Source organism: Coffea arabica, chromosome 8e (genome assembly GCF_036785885.1).
Source record: "Coffea arabica cultivar ET-39 chromosome 8e, Coffea Arabica ET-39 HiFi, whole genome shotgun sequence".
Lineage (NCBI taxonomy): Eukaryota > Viridiplantae > Streptophyta > Magnoliopsida > Gentianales > Rubiaceae > Coffea > Coffea arabica.
The window spans coordinates 4013466-4033513 of record NC_092324.1 but is presented as its reverse complement, the minus strand read 5'-3'; the positions used below and the strand labels follow the sequence as shown (position 1 = coordinate 4033513).

Below are 20048 nucleotides of genomic sequence, written 5' to 3'. Positions count from 1 at the left end.
AGCAATGACTGGCTTCTTCTTCTTGGGAATCGTGTTAGAACCTACACGCTACCAAAATTGAAGCAATGAGCACTGGTGTTAAAACTGGAACTACACTTCTAGATAGGCACCATATTATAAAAACTAATGTCACTCTAATTTGAAATTATAGCAATCTAAGTAAATTGCTTAACACAAAAATAAAGTGAAATTATAGCAAATAAGACATTGAATGTATATTCTGTGAAATATAGAATAACAATACAAACACAATAAATATCTGCATGTTCACAAATATATATGCAATAACAATAACAATAACAATAACAACAATAAAATCCTAAAATCATTGAGAGCCTAGATGATCGTGAACCACACAGTATATCAAGAAAAAAAACACACACACACACACACAATCACAGGTGCCTCTTTTTCCTTAGCACAAAAAAAAAATTCTGATACAGAAAAATTTAGATGAGTTCGACAAACGAAGATCAATTAGACTAAACGAAGTTTACAAAATTCAGTTACCATTGCACAAAGAGGTTCTAGACCAATTTCAGAAGCAGGTTCCTCTAATCTCTGCCTTTCAGCTGCTTGAAAATCAATCATCACCTAAGGAGAAGAGATGACCAATTTAGCAGAAAATAGGAGAGAGAATGGGCAAACTGGTATAATGATTAATTAACAACATAGTGAGAAGGGAATATATATTAAGATAGGGACAAGACCAGATATAAATTAAGTAGCAGCATTTGTTCGACTCTGCTGTATGAAAATGTAGATTGAATTTTCTGATGAACTTGGGCACACCACAGATCATGCAGAAGATAGGCTGGAGACTAGTAACAAATTTTCAAATGTTGTTGTAACTAGAAAATACTATAGAATCATACTGTGCACAAGTGTTAACAATGTGTAAACTGTTTAGTGATATACCAGCTAATCATGTTGTTCAGAAGTATCAACAATATAGGTACTATAAAAGAATACGTCCACTAGAAAGATGAGGCAAAAACAAGAAAATTTTCCAATCTTAGAGTTCTTGACAGCTTAAATGATCTAGCAACATAGATCCAACCTACTCTAGTAATTTGCTTTTAGGAAACAAGTAGTGGAGTGGGAATTAATATCAATAAATTGGAACATGTAAAATTGCTAGAAACAGATTCTGGCACAAAATGGGCACAGTGACAACGAAAATGTAGTTTCAATTCAGACCTTTCCCAGTTAACTGTATGAGTTGGCAGCAAATTCAAAAGGGATCTAAGCAGATAATGTTCATTGACACAGTAATTACTATAGCACAAACAAAAAAAATACTATAAATGTAAAGTACCTGAGGTGAAATTGGTTCGGTTATATCCTCAAATGAACAGCTCCTTTTGACATGATATGAATGACAAAACTATCTCAAACTCACCTGAATTATAGCCAAAGAGATTCTATACAACATGACATCAGTGCTATTCTCCCGAACTATTTGTACTTGCTCTCCAAGGATTCTAAATAAGTCAACAGCAGCTGGTGTATAAAGCTTTCCATCATCTGTTTTCTTAGGTGCTTGTACCTTGTCAGCCTCAAGTATATTCAAATACTATTTCTGCAGAACAAAGTTAAAAATGAAATTTGCAGTGCTGAATATATTTGTTAGAGGAGCAAAATGAAGGAATAGCAAAGCCAAGTAGACATCATATAGTTATTACCCTTGTGGTAGCTTGCATTCTTTCTACATATGCATTCATGAGGGGATCCATTGAGCCACTCTCGGAACAAACTTGAGCTAAGGACTCGTCCACACCAAGTCCAATTAAATTTTCTTGGTATTCCACTACCCAACCTGTAACCTAATTGAATATATTGAGAATTAATTTCTTTAAAAGAAAAAGAAAAACCAAATTACTAACTGATATGAGTAAAAGAGAGTGAAGATTAAACGCTTCCAATATATGCGCCATGTTTTTTTATCACCAAAAATACTCACAGGACTTACATAGTGTATATATAGAGAAAAGGAAAACCAAAGAGCAATTAGGCTGAATGGTTTTGCAGTCCTATTTGAAGTTATTTCTTTTTCACTCTTGACAAAACCCAAAATCCATTCTAGAATGTATTAAAATCTCTGACCTTCTCTTTCTGAGAGTTTTCTCTTTTAATTTATGAATTGACAGGAAAAGAAACACTAAAAAATCTAAACTTACCTTCTGACTATGACATTTCTTATAGACAAATTCTTGCAGATTTGAAATATACATTTAAAACAAATGATGAAACAGTTTCAGACATAATTTGTAAGTAAAAGATCTTCAAAATAACACCACTACTGGGGGATTTCAAATTCGTACTGAGAGAGGAATTTCAGAATCTGGGGAAACTCAGATATTAGGAAGTGGATGAAAAGGACATTAACATTTTAAGAATCCAAAAATCTGCAGTTCATCCTTAAAGATAACATATCAGAATAGGTTTTGATCTGTCATGTGTTATTTCTATTTTTCTAAATTTTAATCTAATATAAGATGGCTAGTCCTCTATTCTTTATTTTACCATCATATCTTCAAACCCGACCTATAACAAAGCACCAATTAAATCCAGAATATGAAGAAAATAGATACAGCAAAAGAACACATGATTTTATACATATCCAAGAGTGACAGCATTTGATCCCATATTTTTAATTTGGGAGCAGGTGATCCTCTTTAAGATGCCTTTAAATCCTCTTTATATTTTGTCCTCTTTAAATCCTAAAATCATTGAGAGCCTAGATGATCGTGAACCACACAGTATATCAAGAAAAAAAACACACACACACACACACAATCACAAGTGCCTCTTTTTCCTTAGCACAAAAAAAAAATTTGATACAGAAAAATTTAGATGAGTTCGACAAAGAAAAAAGTGGAATACATCCAAACGTTCAAACACATTTGCTTTAAAAACACTAAAGTTTTGGTTGCAACATCCAGCACCTCAATGGCTGTAATTAAACATGAACAAGATTTCAAGCACCTAAATCAGCCTCAAGCAACTCAATTGCATTAAACAGGAATCAGATTTGGTGGAACCAGATTTCAAGTGCCATCAAGCAACTAAATTGACATCAAGCAACCCCTTGTCCTTTGATCCATATAACCACAAAAACATATCTAAATAAAAGCTAATAGCAAAAAAGACATGGAAACTGATGCATAAAGTATGAGGCAAATACCTATCCCCAATCAATAAAGGGTAAAGAAGGAGGATATCCAGCTTCTGGAGGAGGCATCAAGGATGGAGGTAGGTTGCCCCATGAAATTTGCACATTCTGACTGGACATCTGACCTATTTCAACCACGAAGATAACAAGATTAGATAGAAACAAGTTAAGAAAGAATATGTTTAATATTCCTTCTAATACTGAGAGTAGAGCAAAAAGGGGAAAAGAGTAACTGGTCAATATGCCTTTAAAAGGATTTGATGGAATTATTTGACTTCCAAGATTATTTTGTAATCAACCATTATCAATGAAATTTACTGCTAAATGTAAAACCAATGGGAGAGAAAAGCAGTATCAGATATTCTTCAACCACAATTTTGTGAAGTCTATCGGTAGGAATAACTATTCATAACCACCCCTTCTCCCTCCTCTTCCCCCAATAGACTCTCCTTTAATTAACAAAAAAGAAAAGCTTTGAATACTACAGTAAAACAATGTGTTTGATTAAATAGCTCTATCTGGTTCTGCCTTGAAAAGGCATGTAGACCAGCGGACAGAGTACTTCCCCATGGACCCCTCTTGCCAACAAGCAAAAATAGCCTAGCAAACTAAAGCCTTTCCTGCATCAGGATGGACTACAACTAAAATGGTGGCTATCCAAGTTGTGTCACTCTTTGTTCTCTGTGCTCAAATTATGAAAATAAGCTGTAGTATGGTAGTAATTGTAGTTATAAGAAGGTGATACAGAGAACATAGGATCAATGGCATAGGCATCTTCAGTTTCAGCTATTACTATAAATCTACCAAAAACCTGATTTCAGTTTCAGCTATTGCTATAAATCTACCAAAAACCTGATTAGTAACTTCATAAAACACAAGTTAGAAGGGGTAAAACCTAATGTTACCGTTCATTTTTTTTAATATAAAGAAGAAAAAGCATCATCTATGCAGATTGGTACTCAGAGTTTGGATGGGCTGTTTCAAGTCTGGTCTTAGGATTCCATACAAGCAAAGTATCAAGCCTTTTGACAAGATTTCTGATGACTAACAGTTACATGGATGGACAAGCTCCCAGAGAGAGAGAGAGAGAACCAGAGAGTAAATTACATGGTATGGCATAAAGTACATTTAAAACAGCCAAATAAATTAGGCAAATCAGTCAAGTTCTCTTCCCCTTAAGGAAGCAATTGAATGGCACGACAAATTGTTTAATTTCTCTTTCATCCAACCAAATTAATGCAGTCAAAAAATGTTCGCATTTCATAGCTCCTCAAAGAAAGCCGGTTCTGACCATCCTAATCACAAAAAGGTTCCATCAAAATATAAAGCAAGCAATTTTTGGTTTAATCAGTCCAAATTTCTCGAAAACAGTGAAAAAATCCACAAAAGAAAAAAAAATTCTTGGACGAACCCTAACACTATTCATACTCCAGATCGCAAGTGTTTTGGATGCGATTTGGCCAAGAGTATTACCTTCCCCACTGCTAATTAACAATCTAGTTCATAAATTAGTCTTTACAATAGAAGGCTGAGCAACTTTTGAAAAAAAAAAAAAAAAAAAACTCATACCGCACAATTAGCTGAAGAGGGGGTCGGAGAAAAGTCTAAGCTGAAGTCGCTGAACGAGGAGGGAGCTTGGAAGTGTTCTGACTTCGCTTCTTCGGCGAGCTTGACCTGAAGATTGGCACTTGTCAATGGTGCTTTAGAGGAGCATTTTGCGGAAGCAGAAGGTGTTTGAGGTCCAGAGTTTTTCGGTGTTCACCGTAGGAAGGAAAGACTGAGAATGAAATTTGTCCAAGTGTTGGAAGAGAGAAGCGGCGAGACTTTTGTTTGTCTGTGAACAACCAAAAATGACGTCGTTTTGTAGAGATTTCAACCACCCGCCTCGCGGCTCTTTCAGATTTCAGACTGGCGCTCTTTTTTTTTTTGGCATCTAAGCACGTCTTTGAGATTCCAGGATTCACGCCTTTAACTTCATACATCTTTTTTCTTTTTTTTTTCCCTGGTCAAATTTTTTTTTTCAGATTTCTTTTTTCATACTTAATCTCTTTTTTTTTTCCTTAATCTCATCTATAAATATCAAATAAATTATTTGATATTGGTTTCTTTTTTGTACATGTATATATATGTGTGCTTGTTTGTGTCTATATACATCTTTTTGGGTTTGGATAACTCAATATACAAATTATTTAAGAAATTACCTTACAATAAAACTTACACAATAAAACATGTTTCAAAAATTTAACATGCATAGAATTGCTTATATACAGTATATCACTTCTTACTCATGCTTATCCTACTCTTTGTCTATTACTTAGTTTTTATAATAAATTAAAAGAAACATGTAATCAAATATTCTGTTAAATGTGTTACAACTCTCAATCTTATTGCACGACAGATATTTTACTGAATAATTTTAATTTCGTATATACCCATTCCATATGAAAATAATTATTACTTATGATGTATTACACGTTATACTAATCTTTCACAGTGCTAACATTAGACTACAAATTATATTCAATTACACTTTTTCAAATTATTTCAGTTATTGATTTTTGGGGGTTGTTATAAGTAATAATAAACAATTCATCAAAAAAATTTTATGCTCAAACATGTCTATTATGTCAACTTAGCAAAAATTACAAATATCTAAAACTAGTTTGTTATTATATCATTTGCATTTTGCTAATACGTAATGAATAGGGGCTAAATTATAAAATTAGGGTGTCATATCTTCTGTGCTTTTGCTCATATAAAAGAATTGGGGGCTAAATAATAAAATTAGGGTGCCATAGTAGAATTAGTGAAATTTGATGAAAATACTATAGAATTGCTTATATACAGTATAGCACTTCTTACTCATGCTTATCCTACTCTTTGTCTATTACTTAGTTTTTATAATAAATTAAAAGAAACATGTAATCAAATATTCTGTTAAATGTGTTACAACTCTCAATCTTATTGCACGACAGATATTTTACTGAATAATTTTAATTTCATATATACCCATTCCATATGAAAATAATTATTACTTATGATGTATTACACGTTATACTAATCTTTCACAATGCTAACATTAGACTACAAATTATATTCAATTACACTTTTTCAAATTATTTCAGTTATTGATTTTTGGGGGTTGTTATAAGTAATAATAAACAATTCATGAAAAAATTTTTATGCTCAGACATGTCTATTATGTCAACTTAGCAAAAATTACAAATATCTAAAAATAGTTTGTTATTATATCATTTGCATTTTGTTAATACATAATGAATAGGGGCTAAATTATAAAATTAGGGTGTCATATCTTCGGTGCTTTTGCTAATATAAAAGAATTGGGGGCTAAAAAATAAAATTAGGGTGTCATAGTAGAATTAGTGAAAGTTGATGAAAATACTGTAGTATACAGTGATGCAAAAAGTTGTCACAAAATTGGAACCGGGTAGACTTTCAATGACAACAAGTTATGTTGTCACTATAGAGAGAGCGTTTGTGACGACTTTACTTGAGTTGTCATAAAATCATTTCCCGCGGCATCAAATGAGATGAGCGCCAACTATTTCGTGACGAGTTGAGAATGACAACTTCCAATGTTGTCACTGATTATGCTTGTGCTGTACTCATCTGTGATGACACCTAATGTCGTCACTGAATTAGGTTATCTGTGACAAGATTTTTGTTGTCACATAAATTTTTGTCACTGAAAAATATATTTCTTGTAGTGTCAAGTATATAGTTAGTAGTTCTACAAAACTTTTGTTACTGGAATTAATTGAAGTGTGATAGTGTACTATGCCTATCATACTAGAGTGATAATAGAAAAATGTAGAATTTCGTATTCCTAAGCTGTCTAATGTCCTCTATGAGTGTAGCCGGCAAAGAGTCATCTTCACACCCACAATTGATACTTCCTTGATACTTCCAATCAGTAATTATGCAAGTAATTACCTGTCATGTAACGATTTCAAATTGCTATAAAAGCAGTTATTACCCTAGCCTCCCACTTGTCGTCTTACTTTCACACTATCTTTTCTCCCCACTGATTTTCCATCTTACTTTCACTATCTTTTCTTCCAAAAGGTAAGTCATGTCCATGTTAGGTATTCCCACTCATTAGTAGGCGGAATGTTGGGAAAATTCTCTTGAACACACGTATTGCTACGAATTGTCATGTGAAATCCTAAATATGTTAATGTCTTGAGCTCATATTTATAAAACTAAAAATGAAGCGCTATTGCTTTTCCACCTACTAGGAAATAATGCTTTTTTAGCTTTACTCAGTCAACCACCAGTCCAAAGTGTGAGGTAAGGGTTCAAATCTTGCCTTCCATCAATTCCCACATTAATATGTGAATTTGTTTTAAAAAATCCAGGCGGGTGTATAGTGCACCGTTTGGTCCGGTGATGGTTCAGTCCCCTCCGAATTACCCCTGGACCTCCTTAGATCCACCCCTTCCCCCTAGTGTAGGATAGATTAGGATATACTACAGTTGTCGTCTTGAAAAAATAAAGTCAACAATTAAGTCTCTGTACACGTTGTAGGAGAATCTTTGCTTGTGAGACTAAATACGTTGGACTGATTAATTTGTTTGGATAGCAATTTTCTGTGAACACATTTTTCAATCACCTTTTTATCTCACAAATATCAAATTGCTACAGTAATTTTTTTACAAAAAATCCAGAAAAATGTAATCCAAACATTCATTCATTGTGGTTATGAGAAGCTATGCATGCCCCTTCATGCTATTAGTGAACTGATTATTGTATTAATATAAGTCATCTTGACACAATGGAATTCGTGGCACAGATTTCAATAACTAGACCGCATTAACTTTTATGCAAATGGTAATGTGCTGTGTTATACGATTATTTTAGACATCTCCTTTAGAGTAATTAATCACTTGATTAAGAAGAGTTTTACTACCTGCAGAAAGCAATTCTTTTAGGAAAAAGATATTTTACCAAAGAGAACATTCCTGGCACATAATTGTTACTCCAGTGGGATCAAATTTTAAACCCATCTCAAACTAAACGTAACATGTACGACAACCACTCTAAATGATATTATGTGATAAAACCAAAAGCAACACAAAAAAAATTAAAAAAACACAAGAATATGTAATACAAGAATTTTAAAGTCTTTGCAAGTTCCAGATAAAAGTTTCTGCACGATTTTCAACACTCACTAGCTACCACTCTAAATCGATTTTTATGTCCTTGTGTTTAATTCTTAAAATAGTAAAAAAATTAACATGCTCTAATCAGTGATAGAGATAGGACCTTTATTTATGGAGTACAATAATATTAGCTTTCTGTGACAGGCGAAAGTCGTCACTAAAAATTCAGAAGTCGTCACAAAAAAAGTCAGTGACGACTTTTACTGCTGTCACAGAGCTGTCACTAGTTCTATGTCACAAAAGGGGGTCCATGTGACGACTGTTGAAAGTCGTCACAAACGATTTCGCTTTTTTGATGACTCTTGTCGTCACTCATTGTTGTACATTGTGTGACGACTTTTATTGTCACTAAACTGGCTAAATTCTTGTCATAGTCAACCCTTGGAGTTGTCACATTATGCTTCCGTTCAGTGACGACTTTTGTTGTCATTGTTTTCCATCCATAAAAAGTGACAACTTTCTGGTGTCACTAGTGAAACTTGTTAGCAGTGACAACTTATTTATTGTCATTTATTTTTTTGTAAAAAGCAATAATCTAATGTTAATTACGCAACATAGCTGCCAACAATCACAAAACGTTCATTGAATAGCAAGGAGAAAAAAAAAGCCAACATACGAAAAGAAAGCCAACATTCATTTCCAATAGAAGATCAACCCAAATACATATATATATATATATAAATGTTGCCTCAAATGAGTCATAAACCATGCACCATCCAAAATAAGCCATTCAGTTACAATACTAGTGATTTCCCATCCACAATAGAGAGTAGTAAAGTTCTATACAAAAATATGAGCACGATTCCCATCTAGAACAAAACATGAGCACGATAGGCCTTGTAGTCTTCAATTCAAAAACCATCTTCACAGCAATGACTGGCTTCTTCTTCTTGGGAATCGTGTTAGAACCTACACGCTACCAAAATTGAAGCAATGAGCACTGGTGTTAAAACTGGAACTACACTTCTAGATAGGCACCATATTATAAAAACTAATGTCACTCTAATTTGAAATTATAGCAATCTAAGTAAATTGCTTAACACAAAAATAAAGTGAAATTATAGCAAATAAGACATTGAATGTATATTCTGTGAAATATAGAATAACAATACAAACACAATAAATATCTGCATGTTCACAAATATATATGCAATAACAATAACAATAACAATAACAACAATAAAATCCTAAAATCATTGAGAGCCTAGATGATCGTGAACCACACAGTATATCAAGAAAAAAAACACACACACACACACACAATCACAGGTGCCTCTTTTTCCTTAGCACAAAAAAAAAATTCTGATACAGAAAAATTTAGATGAGTTCGACAAACGAAGATCAATTAGACTAAACGAAGTTTACAAAATTCAGTTACCATTGCACAAAGAGGTTCTAGACCAATTTCAGAAGCAGGTTCCTCTAATCTCTGCCTTTCAGCTGCTTGAAAATCAATCATCACCTAAGGAGAAGAGATGACCAATTTAGCAGAAAATAGGAGAGAGAATGGGCAAACTGGTATAATGATTAATTAACAACATAGTGAGAAGGGAATATATATTAAGATAGGGACAAGACCAGATATAAATTAAGTAGCAGCATTTGTTCGACTCTGCTGTATGAAAATGTAGATTGAATTTTCTGATGAACTTGGGCACACCACAGATCATGCAGAAGATAGGCTGGAGACTAGTAACAAATTTTCAAATGTTGTTGTAACTAGAAAATACTATAGAATCATACTGTGCACAAGTGTTAACAATGTGTAAACTGTTTAGTGATATACCAGCTAATCATGTTGTTCAGAAGTATCAACAATATAGGTACTATAAAAGAATACGTCCACTAGAAAGATGAGGCAAAAACAAGAAAATTTTCCAATCTTAGAGTTCTTGACAGCTTAAATGATCTAGCAACATAGATCCAACCTACTCTAGTAATTTGCTTTTAGGAAACAAGTAGTGGAGTGGGAATTAATATCAATAAATTGGAACATGTAAAATTGCTAGAAACAGATTCTGGCACAAAATGGGCACAGTGACAACGAAAATGTAGTTTCAATTCAGACCTTTCCCAGTTAACTGTATGAGTTGGCAGCAAATTCAAAAGGGATCTAAGCAGATAATGTTCATTGACACAGTAATTACTATAGCACAAACAAAAAAAATACTATAAATGTAAAGTACCTGAGGTGAAATTGGTTCGGTTATATCCTCAAATGAACAGCTCCTTTTGACATGATATGAATGACAAAACTATCTCAAACTCACCTGAATTATAGCCAAAGAGATTCTATACAACATGACATCAGTGCTATTCTCCCGAACTATTTGTACTTGCTCTCCAAGGATTCTAAATAAGTCAACAGCAGCTGGTGTATAAAGCTTTCCATCATCTGTTTTCTTAGGTGCTTGTACCTTGTCAGCCTCAAGTATATTCAAATACTATTTCTGCAGAACAAAGTTAAAAATGAAATTTGCAGTGCTGAATATATTTGTTAGAGGAGCAAAATGAAGGAATAGCAAAGCCAAGTAGACATCATATAGTTATTACCCTTGTGGTAGCTTGCATTCTTTCTACATATGCATTCATGAGGGGATCCATTGAGCCACTCTCGGAACAAACTTGAGCTAAGGACTCGTCCACACCAAGTCCAATTAAATTTTCTTGGTATTCCACTACCCAACCTGTAACCTAATTGAATATATTGAGAATTAATTTCTTTAAAAGAAAAAGAAAAACCAAATTACTAACTGATATGAGTAAAAGAGAGTGAAGATTAAACGCTTCCAATATATGCGCCATGTTTTTTTATCACCAAAAATACTCACAGGACTTACATAGTGTATATATAGAGAAAAGGAAAACCAAAGAGCAATTAGGCTGAATGGTTTTGCAGTCCTATTTGAAGTTATTTCTTTTTCACTCTTGACAAAACCCAAAATCCATTCTAGAATGTATTAAAATCTCTGACCTTCTCTTTCTGAGAGTTTTCTCTTTTAATTTATGAATTGACAGGAAAAGAAACACTAAAAAATCTAAACTTACCTTCTGACTATGACATTTCTTATAGACAAATTCTTGCAGATTTGAAATATACATTTAAAACAAATGATGAAACAGTTTCAGACATAATTTGTAAGTAAAAGATCTTCAAAATAACACCACTACTGGGGGATTTCAAATTCGTACTGAGAGAGGAATTTCAGAATCTGGGGAAACTCAGATATTAGGAAGTGGATGAAAAGGACATTAACATTTTAAGAATCCAAAAATCTGCAGTTCATCCTTAAAGATAACATATCAGAATAGGTTTTGATCTGTCATGTGTTATTTCTATTTTTCTAAATTTTAATCTAATATAAGATGGCTAGTCCTCTATTCTTTATTTTACCATCATATCTTCAAACCCGACCTATAACAAAGCACCAATTAAATCCAGAATATGAAGAAAATAGATACAGCAAAAGAACACATGATTTTATACATATCCAAGAGTGACAGCATTTGATCCCATATTTTTAATTTGGGAGCAGGTGATCCTCTTTAAGATGCCTTTAAATCCTCTTTATATTTTGTCCTCTTTAAATCCTAAAATCATTGAGAGCCTAGATGATCGTGAACCACACAGTATATCAAGAAAAAAAACACACACACACACACACAATCACAAGTGCCTCTTTTTCCTTAGCACAAAAAAAAAATTTGATACAGAAAAATTTAGATGAGTTCGACAAAGAAAAAAGTGGAATACATCCAAACGTTCAAACACATTTGCTTTAAAAACACTAAAGTTTTGGTTGCAACATCCAGCACCTCAATGGCTGTAATTAAACATGAACAAGATTTCAAGCACCTAAATCAGCCTCAAGCAACTCAATTGCATTAAACAGGAATCAGATTTGGTGGAACCAGATTTCAAGTGCCATCAAGCAACTAAATTGACATCAAGCAACCCCTTGTCCTTTGATCCATATAACCACAAAAACATATCTAAATAAAAGCTAATAGCAAAAAAGACATGGAAACTGATGCATAAAGTATGAGGCAAATACCTATCCCCAATCAATAAAGGGTAAAGAAGGAGGATATCCAGCTTCTGGAGGAGGCATCAAGGATGGAGGTAGGTTGCCCCATGAAATTTGCACATTCTGACTGGACATCTGACCTATTTCAACCACGAAGATAACAAGATTAGATAGAAACAAGTTAAGAAAGAATATGTTTAATATTCCTTCTAATACTGAGAGTAGAGCAAAAAGGGGAAAAGAGTAACTGGTCAATATGCCTTTAAAAGGATTTGATGGAATTATTTGACTTCCAAGATTATTTTGTAATCAACCATTATCAATGAAATTTACTGCTAAATGTAAAACCAATGGGAGAGAAAAGCAGTATCAGATATTCTTCAACCACAATTTTGTGAAGTCTATCGGTAGGAATAACTATTCATAACCACCCCTTCTCCCTCCTCTTCCCCCAATAGACTCTCCTTTAATTAACAAAAAAGAAAAGCTTTGAATACTACAGTAAAACAATGTGTTTGATTAAATAGCTCTATCTGGTTCTGCCTTGAAAAGGCATGTAGACCAGCGGACAGAGTACTTCCCCATGGACCCCTCTTGCCAACAAGCAAAAATAGCCTAGCAAACTAAAGCCTTTCCTGCATCAGGATGGACTACAACTAAAATGGTGGCTATCCAAGTTGTGTCACTCTTTGTTCTCTGTGCTCAAATTATGAAAATAAGCTGTAGTATGGTAGTAATTGTAGTTATAAGAAGGTGATACAGAGAACATAGGATCAATGGCATAGGCATCTTCAGTTTCAGCTATTACTATAAATCTACCAAAAACCTGATTTCAGTTTCAGCTATTGCTATAAATCTACCAAAAACCTGATTAGTAACTTCATAAAACACAAGTTAGAAGGGGTAAAACCTAATGTTACCGTTCATTTTTTTTAATATAAAGAAGAAAAAGCATCATCTATGCAGATTGGTACTCAGAGTTTGGATGGGCTGTTTCAAGTCTGGTCTTAGGATTCCATACAAGCAAAGTATCAAGCCTTTTGACAAGATTTCTGATGACTAACAGTTACATGGATGGACAAGCTCCCAGAGAGAGAGAGAGAGAACCAGAGAGTAAATTACATGGTATGGCATAAAGTACATTTAAAACAGCCAAATAAATTAGGCAAATCAGTCAAGTTCTCTTCCCCTTAAGGAAGCAATTGAATGGCACGACAAATTGTTTAATTTCTCTTTCATCCAACCAAATTAATGCAGTCAAAAAATGTTCGCATTTCATAGCTCCTCAAAGAAAGCCGGTTCTGACCATCCTAATCACAAAAAGGTTCCATCAAAATATAAAGCAAGCAATTTTTGGTTTAATCAGTCCAAATTTCTCGAAAACAGTGAAAAAATCCACAAAAGAAAAAAAAATTCTTGGACGAACCCTAACACTATTCATACTCCAGATCGCAAGTGTTTTGGATGCGATTTGGCCAAGAGTATTACCTTCCCCACTGCTAATTAACAATCTAGTTCATAAATTAGTCTTTACAATAGAAGGCTGAGCAACTTTTGAAAAAAAAAAAAAAAAAAAAACTCATACCGCACAATTAGCTGAAGAGGGGGTCGGAGAAAAGTCTAAGCTGAAGTCGCTGAACGAGGAGGGAGCTTGGAAGTGTTCTGACTTCGCTTCTTCGGCGAGCTTGACCTGAAGATTGGCACTTGTCAATGGTGCTTTAGAGGAGCATTTTGCGGAAGCAGAAGGTGTTTGAGGTCCAGAGTTTTTCGGTGTTCACCGTAGGAAGGAAAGACTGAGAATGAAATTTGTCCAAGTGTTGGAAGAGAGAAGCGGCGAGACTTTTGTTTGTCTGTGAACAACCAAAAATGACGTCGTTTTGTAGAGATTTCAACCACCCGCCTCGCGGCTCTTTCAGATTTCAGACTGGCGCTCTTTTTTTTTTTGGCATCTAAGCACGTCTTTGAGATTCCAGGATTCACGCCTTTAACTTCATACATCTTTTTTCTTTTTTTTTTCCCTGGTCAAATTTTTTTTTTCAGATTTCTTTTTTCATACTTAATCTCTTTTTTTTTTCCTTAATCTCATCTATAAATATCAAATAAATTATTTGATATTGGTTTCTTTTTTGTACATGTATATATATGTGTGCTTGTTTGTGTCTATATACATCTTTTTGGGTTTGGATAACTCAATATACAAATTATTTAAGAAATTACCTTACAATAAAACTTACACAATAAAACATGTTTCAAAAATTTAACATGCATAGAATTGCTTATATACAGTATATCACTTCTTACTCATGCTTATCCTACTCTTTGTCTATTACTTAGTTTTTATAATAAATTAAAAGAAACATGTAATCAAATATTCTGTTAAATGTGTTACAACTCTCAATCTTATTGCACGACAGATATTTTACTGAATAATTTTAATTTCGTATATACCCATTCCATATGAAAATAATTATTACTTATGATGTATTACACGTTATACTAATCTTTCACAGTGCTAACATTAGACTACAAATTATATTCAATTACACTTTTTCAAATTATTTCAGTTATTGATTTTTGGGGGTTGTTATAAGTAATAATAAACAATTCATCAAAAAAATTTTATGCTCAAACATGTCTATTATGTCAACTTAGCAAAAATTACAAATATCTAAAACTAGTTTGTTATTATATCATTTGCATTTTGCTAATACGTAATGAATAGGGGCTAAATTATAAAATTAGGGTGTCATATCTTCTGTGCTTTTGCTCATATAAAAGAATTGGGGGCTAAATAATAAAATTAGGGTGCCATAGTAGAATTAGTGAAATTTGATGAAAATACTATAGAATTGCTTATATACAGTATAGCACTTCTTACTCATGCTTATCCTACTCTTTGTCTATTACTTAGTTTTTATAATAAATTAAAAGAAACATGTAATCAAATATTCTGTTAAATGTGTTACAACTCTCAATCTTATTGCACGACAGATATTTTACTGAATAATTTTAATTTCATATATACCCATTCCATATGAAAATAATTATTACTTATGATGTATTACACGTTATACTAATCTTTCACAATGCTAACATTAGACTACAAATTATATTCAATTACACTTTTTCAAATTATTTCAGTTATTGATTTTTGGGGGTTGTTATAAGTAATAATAAACAATTCATGAAAAAATTTTTATGCTCAGACATGTCTATTATGTCAACTTAGCAAAAATTACAAATATCTAAAAATAGTTTGTTATTATATCATTTGCATTTTGTTAATACATAATGAATAGGGGCTAAATTATAAAATTAGGGTGTCATATCTTCGGTGCTTTTGCTAATATAAAAGAATTGGGGGCTAAAAAATAAAATTAGGGTGTCATAGTAGAATTAGTGAAAGTTGATGAAAATACTGTAGTATACAGTGATGCAAAAAGTTGTCACAAAATTGGAACCGGGTAGACTTTCAATGACAACAAGTTATGTTGTCACTATAGAGAGAGCGTTTGTGACGACTTTACTTGAGTTGTCATAAAATCATTTCCCGCGGCATCAAATGAGATGAGCGCCAACTATTTCGTGACGAGTTGAGAATGACAACTTCCAATGTTGTCACTGATTATGCTTGTGCTGTACTCATCTGTGATGACACCTAATGTCGTCACTGAATTAGGTTATCTGTGACAAGATTTTTGTTGTCACATAAATTTTTGTCACTGAAAAATATATTTCTTGTAGTGTCAAGTATATAGTTAGTAGTTCTACAAAACTTTTGTTACTGGAATTAATTGAAGTGTGATAGTGTACTATGCCTATCATACTAGAGTGATAATAGAAAAATGTAGAATTTCGTATTCCTAAGCTGTCTAATGTCCTCTATGAGTGTAGCCGGCAAAGAGTCATCTTCACACCCACAATTGATACTTCCTTGATACTTCCAATCAGTAATTATGCAAGTAATTACCTGTCATGTAACGATTTCAAATTGCTATAAAAGCAGTTATTACCCTAGCCTCCCACTTGTCGTCTTACTTTCACACTATCTTTTCTCCCCACTGATTTTCCATCTTACTTTCACTATCTTTTCTTCCAAAAGGTAAGTCATGTCCATGTGAGGTATTCCCACTCATTAGTAGGCGGAATGTTGGGAAAATTCTCTTGAACACACGTATTGCTACGAATTGTCATGTGAAATCCTAAATATGTTAATGTCTTGAGCTCATATTTATAAAACTAAAAATGAAGCGCTATTGCTTTTCCACCTACTAGGAAATAATGCTTTTTTAGCTTTACTCAGTCAACCACCAGTCCAAAGTGTGAGGTAAGGGTTCAAATCTTGCCTTCCATCAATTCCCACATTAATATGTGAATTTGTTTTAAAAAATCCAGGCGGGTGTATAGTGCACCGTTTGGTCCGGTGATGGTTCAGTCCCCTCCGAATTACCCCTGGACCTCCTTAGATCCACCCCTTCCCCCTAGTGTAGGATAGATTAGGATATACTACAGTTGTCGTCTTGAAAAAATAAAGTCAACAATTAAGTCTCTGTACACGTTGTAGGAGAATCTTTGCTTGTGAGACTAAATACGTTGGACTGATTAATTTGTTTGGATAGCAATTTTCTGTGAACACATTTTTCAATCACCTTTTTATCTCACAAATATCAAATTGCTACAGTAATTTTTTTACAAAAAATCCAGAAAAATGTAATCCAAACATTCATTCATTGTGGTTATGAGAAGCTATGCATGCCCCTTCATGCTATTAGTGAACTGATTATTGTATTAATATAAGTCATCTTGACACAATGGAATTCGTGGCACAGATTTCAATAACTAGACCGCATTAACTTTTATGCAAATGGTAATGTGCTGTGTTATACGATTATTTTAGACATCTCCTTTAGAGTAATTAATCACTTGATTAAGAAGAGTTTTACTACCTGCAGAAAGCAATTCTTTTAGGAAAAAGATATTTTACCAAAGAGAACATTCCTGGCACATAATTGTTACTCCAGTGGGATCAAATTTTAAACCCATCTCAAACTAAACGTAACATGTACGACAACCACTCTAAATGATATTATGTGATAAAACCAAAAGCAACACAAAAAAAATTAAAAAAACACAAGAATATGTAATACAAGAATTTTAAAGTCTTTGCAAGTTCCAGATAAAAGTTTCTGCACGATTTTCAACACTCACTAGCTACCACTCTAAATCGATTTTTATGTCCTTGTGTTTAATTCTTAAAATAGTAAAAAAATTAACATGCTCTAATCAGTGATAGAGATAGGACCTTTATTTATGGAGTACAATAATATTAGCTTAGAATTACAAGATGTTAGTTCGTGGATTTTGGACCAACTAAATGTTTGTTATAGTAAATCAATTTATTCAAAATTACAAAAAAAAATTAAAAATTTGTCTACAACTTGAGATTTATTATTTTCCAAGTCATCTAATTCTATAAAATTGTATAGTAATTAAAATTATGCCTAAGAATACATGTGAACTCCATTAACCATATACAGTAAGCGAATAATTTGTACACAATCAAATTGTCAATTGATATTTGGTTGGCTTGTAATTCACATGAATGGAAATATAAGAAACATTCAATGTTAAGCAAATAACAATTTGTTTAATTAAAAAAAAATAACATTTAATAGAAAGGGAAAACATAGCATCATGTGATATATTTTAGTTCAAGGTTCACCATTGTGGAAATGGTAAAGATAGTTACAAAAAAATTTCAATAGAGAGAATACTATCAAAAATTAGAGCGAGCAAGAGCAGGGAAAATACTAAAATTTTTATAGGCTCTAATTTTCTAAAACGATTAAATAACAAAAACATTTTATCACATAAAGAACCTATCAGATTTTAGCAACATCACATAATAGTGCTCTAATAAAGCCAAAAAGCAGAACCGACACAAGGCAGATTATAAAGATAAACGCCTTTTTGTTCTATAAAGAGAGGTACTCAAGACAAATCAGAAGAGAGGTGGAAGAGAAGAGATTAACATGCGGCCCCCACCAAGATTCACCGAAGAGCAGAAAGCCGCTCTGGGGGCTCATATTCATGAATACTTGAGTAGGGATGAGAAGAAGGAATTGGCCAAGGAATTGAAACTTGGCTTGGATCAAGTATCCAACTATCTCAACCGAAGGAGAAAGGAAGAGAAGGAGAAGAAAAAGATGGTTGATCTGGAGAATAGGATCAAAGAACTGGAGAATGAGCTTCAACAAGCAAACGATCAGATTTCCAGTCTCAATGAGACATTGGGACTCTGGCAGCAGTTGCAGATTGCAGGGCTTTAATCCACCACCTACGTAGTATTGTACTGCATGCATGCAAGTAGTAGTATTATTTGAGCAGGTTTGCACGGTATCTTTTGGTGGAAAGTTTGCACGGATAATGGTGCTCATATATTAGAGCGTCCTATATATAGCATCAGCGTCTTTGTTCTCCAGGTCGAGGCTAAGTAACAAAAATATAATACAGTCCATCTTGGGTTTGGTGTGTTTTGTTTGGAGTCACAAATAAATGTAAAATATTGCTGCTGCATGTCTTTTTCCAGGTCGTCATGTTTGGTCGACATGAAACACTGAAGTTTCCAAGAAACTAGCAGCGGTATCGGGTTCTGCTTGTTTCATCAAGTCTTGTCTGTCTGTGTATTCTCGGACACGGAAAGTAATGATATGATATGATATGCATACCATTAATGTGCTGAATTCAGCAGTATTTGCTTCTCTTTCAACATGAGTAATTTAATGATGTGCAGAATATTAATTTTGCGGAATTTAGTATATATGCTTCTGTCAATATCAAACTTTGTCTTGGCTCCCATGATTTTCTGTGCGTGAAGGCTTTCTGTAGCCGCCATCCGATCCAATCCGATCTGTGTACCCTTCCTATTGTGTAATTCTTTTTCTGTAATAACATTTGTTGATTTTTCACTGCCACTTTAGCCGTCGAAAAACACCCATACAAAAGCGCTATGAACCAGGCCCCACTTGCCCCAAAAGTCATTCACCAGGTTGGTATACTACTGCACATGCATGTAAAGAAACAGAGGTTACTGTAACTTTTCTTTTTGTCATGTACATAAATGGCAGTTTTTATTTTTAATTGAATATTTGTTCAACTATTTTTCGATTAGCCAAAAATCATGAACATCTCTCCGCTCAATTCTTCTCTTCTTTCTCTTTTTGCCTTTGCCTTCAACCCTTATTTCCCTCTTTTTTTTTCGTCTTTTTTTCCCTTCAAATTTTTTCTTTATAATTAATTATATTAAGATTATTTTCCTACTTTTTTTAGGTGATTACAACTATCTGGTATGTTTCATTTTCTTTTTATCCCTGTTTTTCCCCCATTTCACATTGCCTATTAATTATATTTAAGTTTTTTTTCATTAACTATATTTTATTTAGCCTTTATCATTTTTCTTTTTTTTTTTGCCGCTTTATCTTGTTATCATGGTGTATTTATTTATTTTGGTTGATCTCCTTGATATTCATTAAACCTTTCATTATTTTGGTTATGCAAGTCGATTCTCCTTTTGTGAGGTTTGTCTTAAATTTAAATACAAAATTTGTATTTTTTTTGCTGATTAATTGCTTTAAATATAGATTTTTATAGGATTATCTTCTT

The 20048-nt window shown here is 33.2% G+C and overlaps 2 long non-coding RNA genes across 2 annotated transcripts; both read right to left on the bottom strand.

Annotated features, from left to right (window-relative positions):
* Window positions 1–512: 512 nt before the first annotated feature.
* Window positions 513–4953, bottom strand: LOC140012610 (uncharacterized). The gene is made up of 5 exons (XR_011819793.1): window positions 4745–4953; window positions 3188–3300; window positions 1686–1826; window positions 1403–1582; window positions 513–594 (listed from the first exon to the last, which is right to left on the bottom strand). It is a non-coding gene; the product is annotated as an uncharacterized lncRNA (long non-coding RNA).
* Window positions 4954–9738: 4785 nt separating this feature from the next.
* LOC113703848 (uncharacterized) lies at window positions 9739–14179 on the bottom strand. The gene is made up of 5 exons (XR_011819789.1): window positions 13972–14179; window positions 12414–12526; window positions 10912–11052; window positions 10629–10808; window positions 9739–9820 (listed from the first exon to the last, which is right to left on the bottom strand). It is a non-coding gene; the product is annotated as an uncharacterized lncRNA (long non-coding RNA).
* Window positions 14180–20048: the final 5869 nt, after the last annotated feature.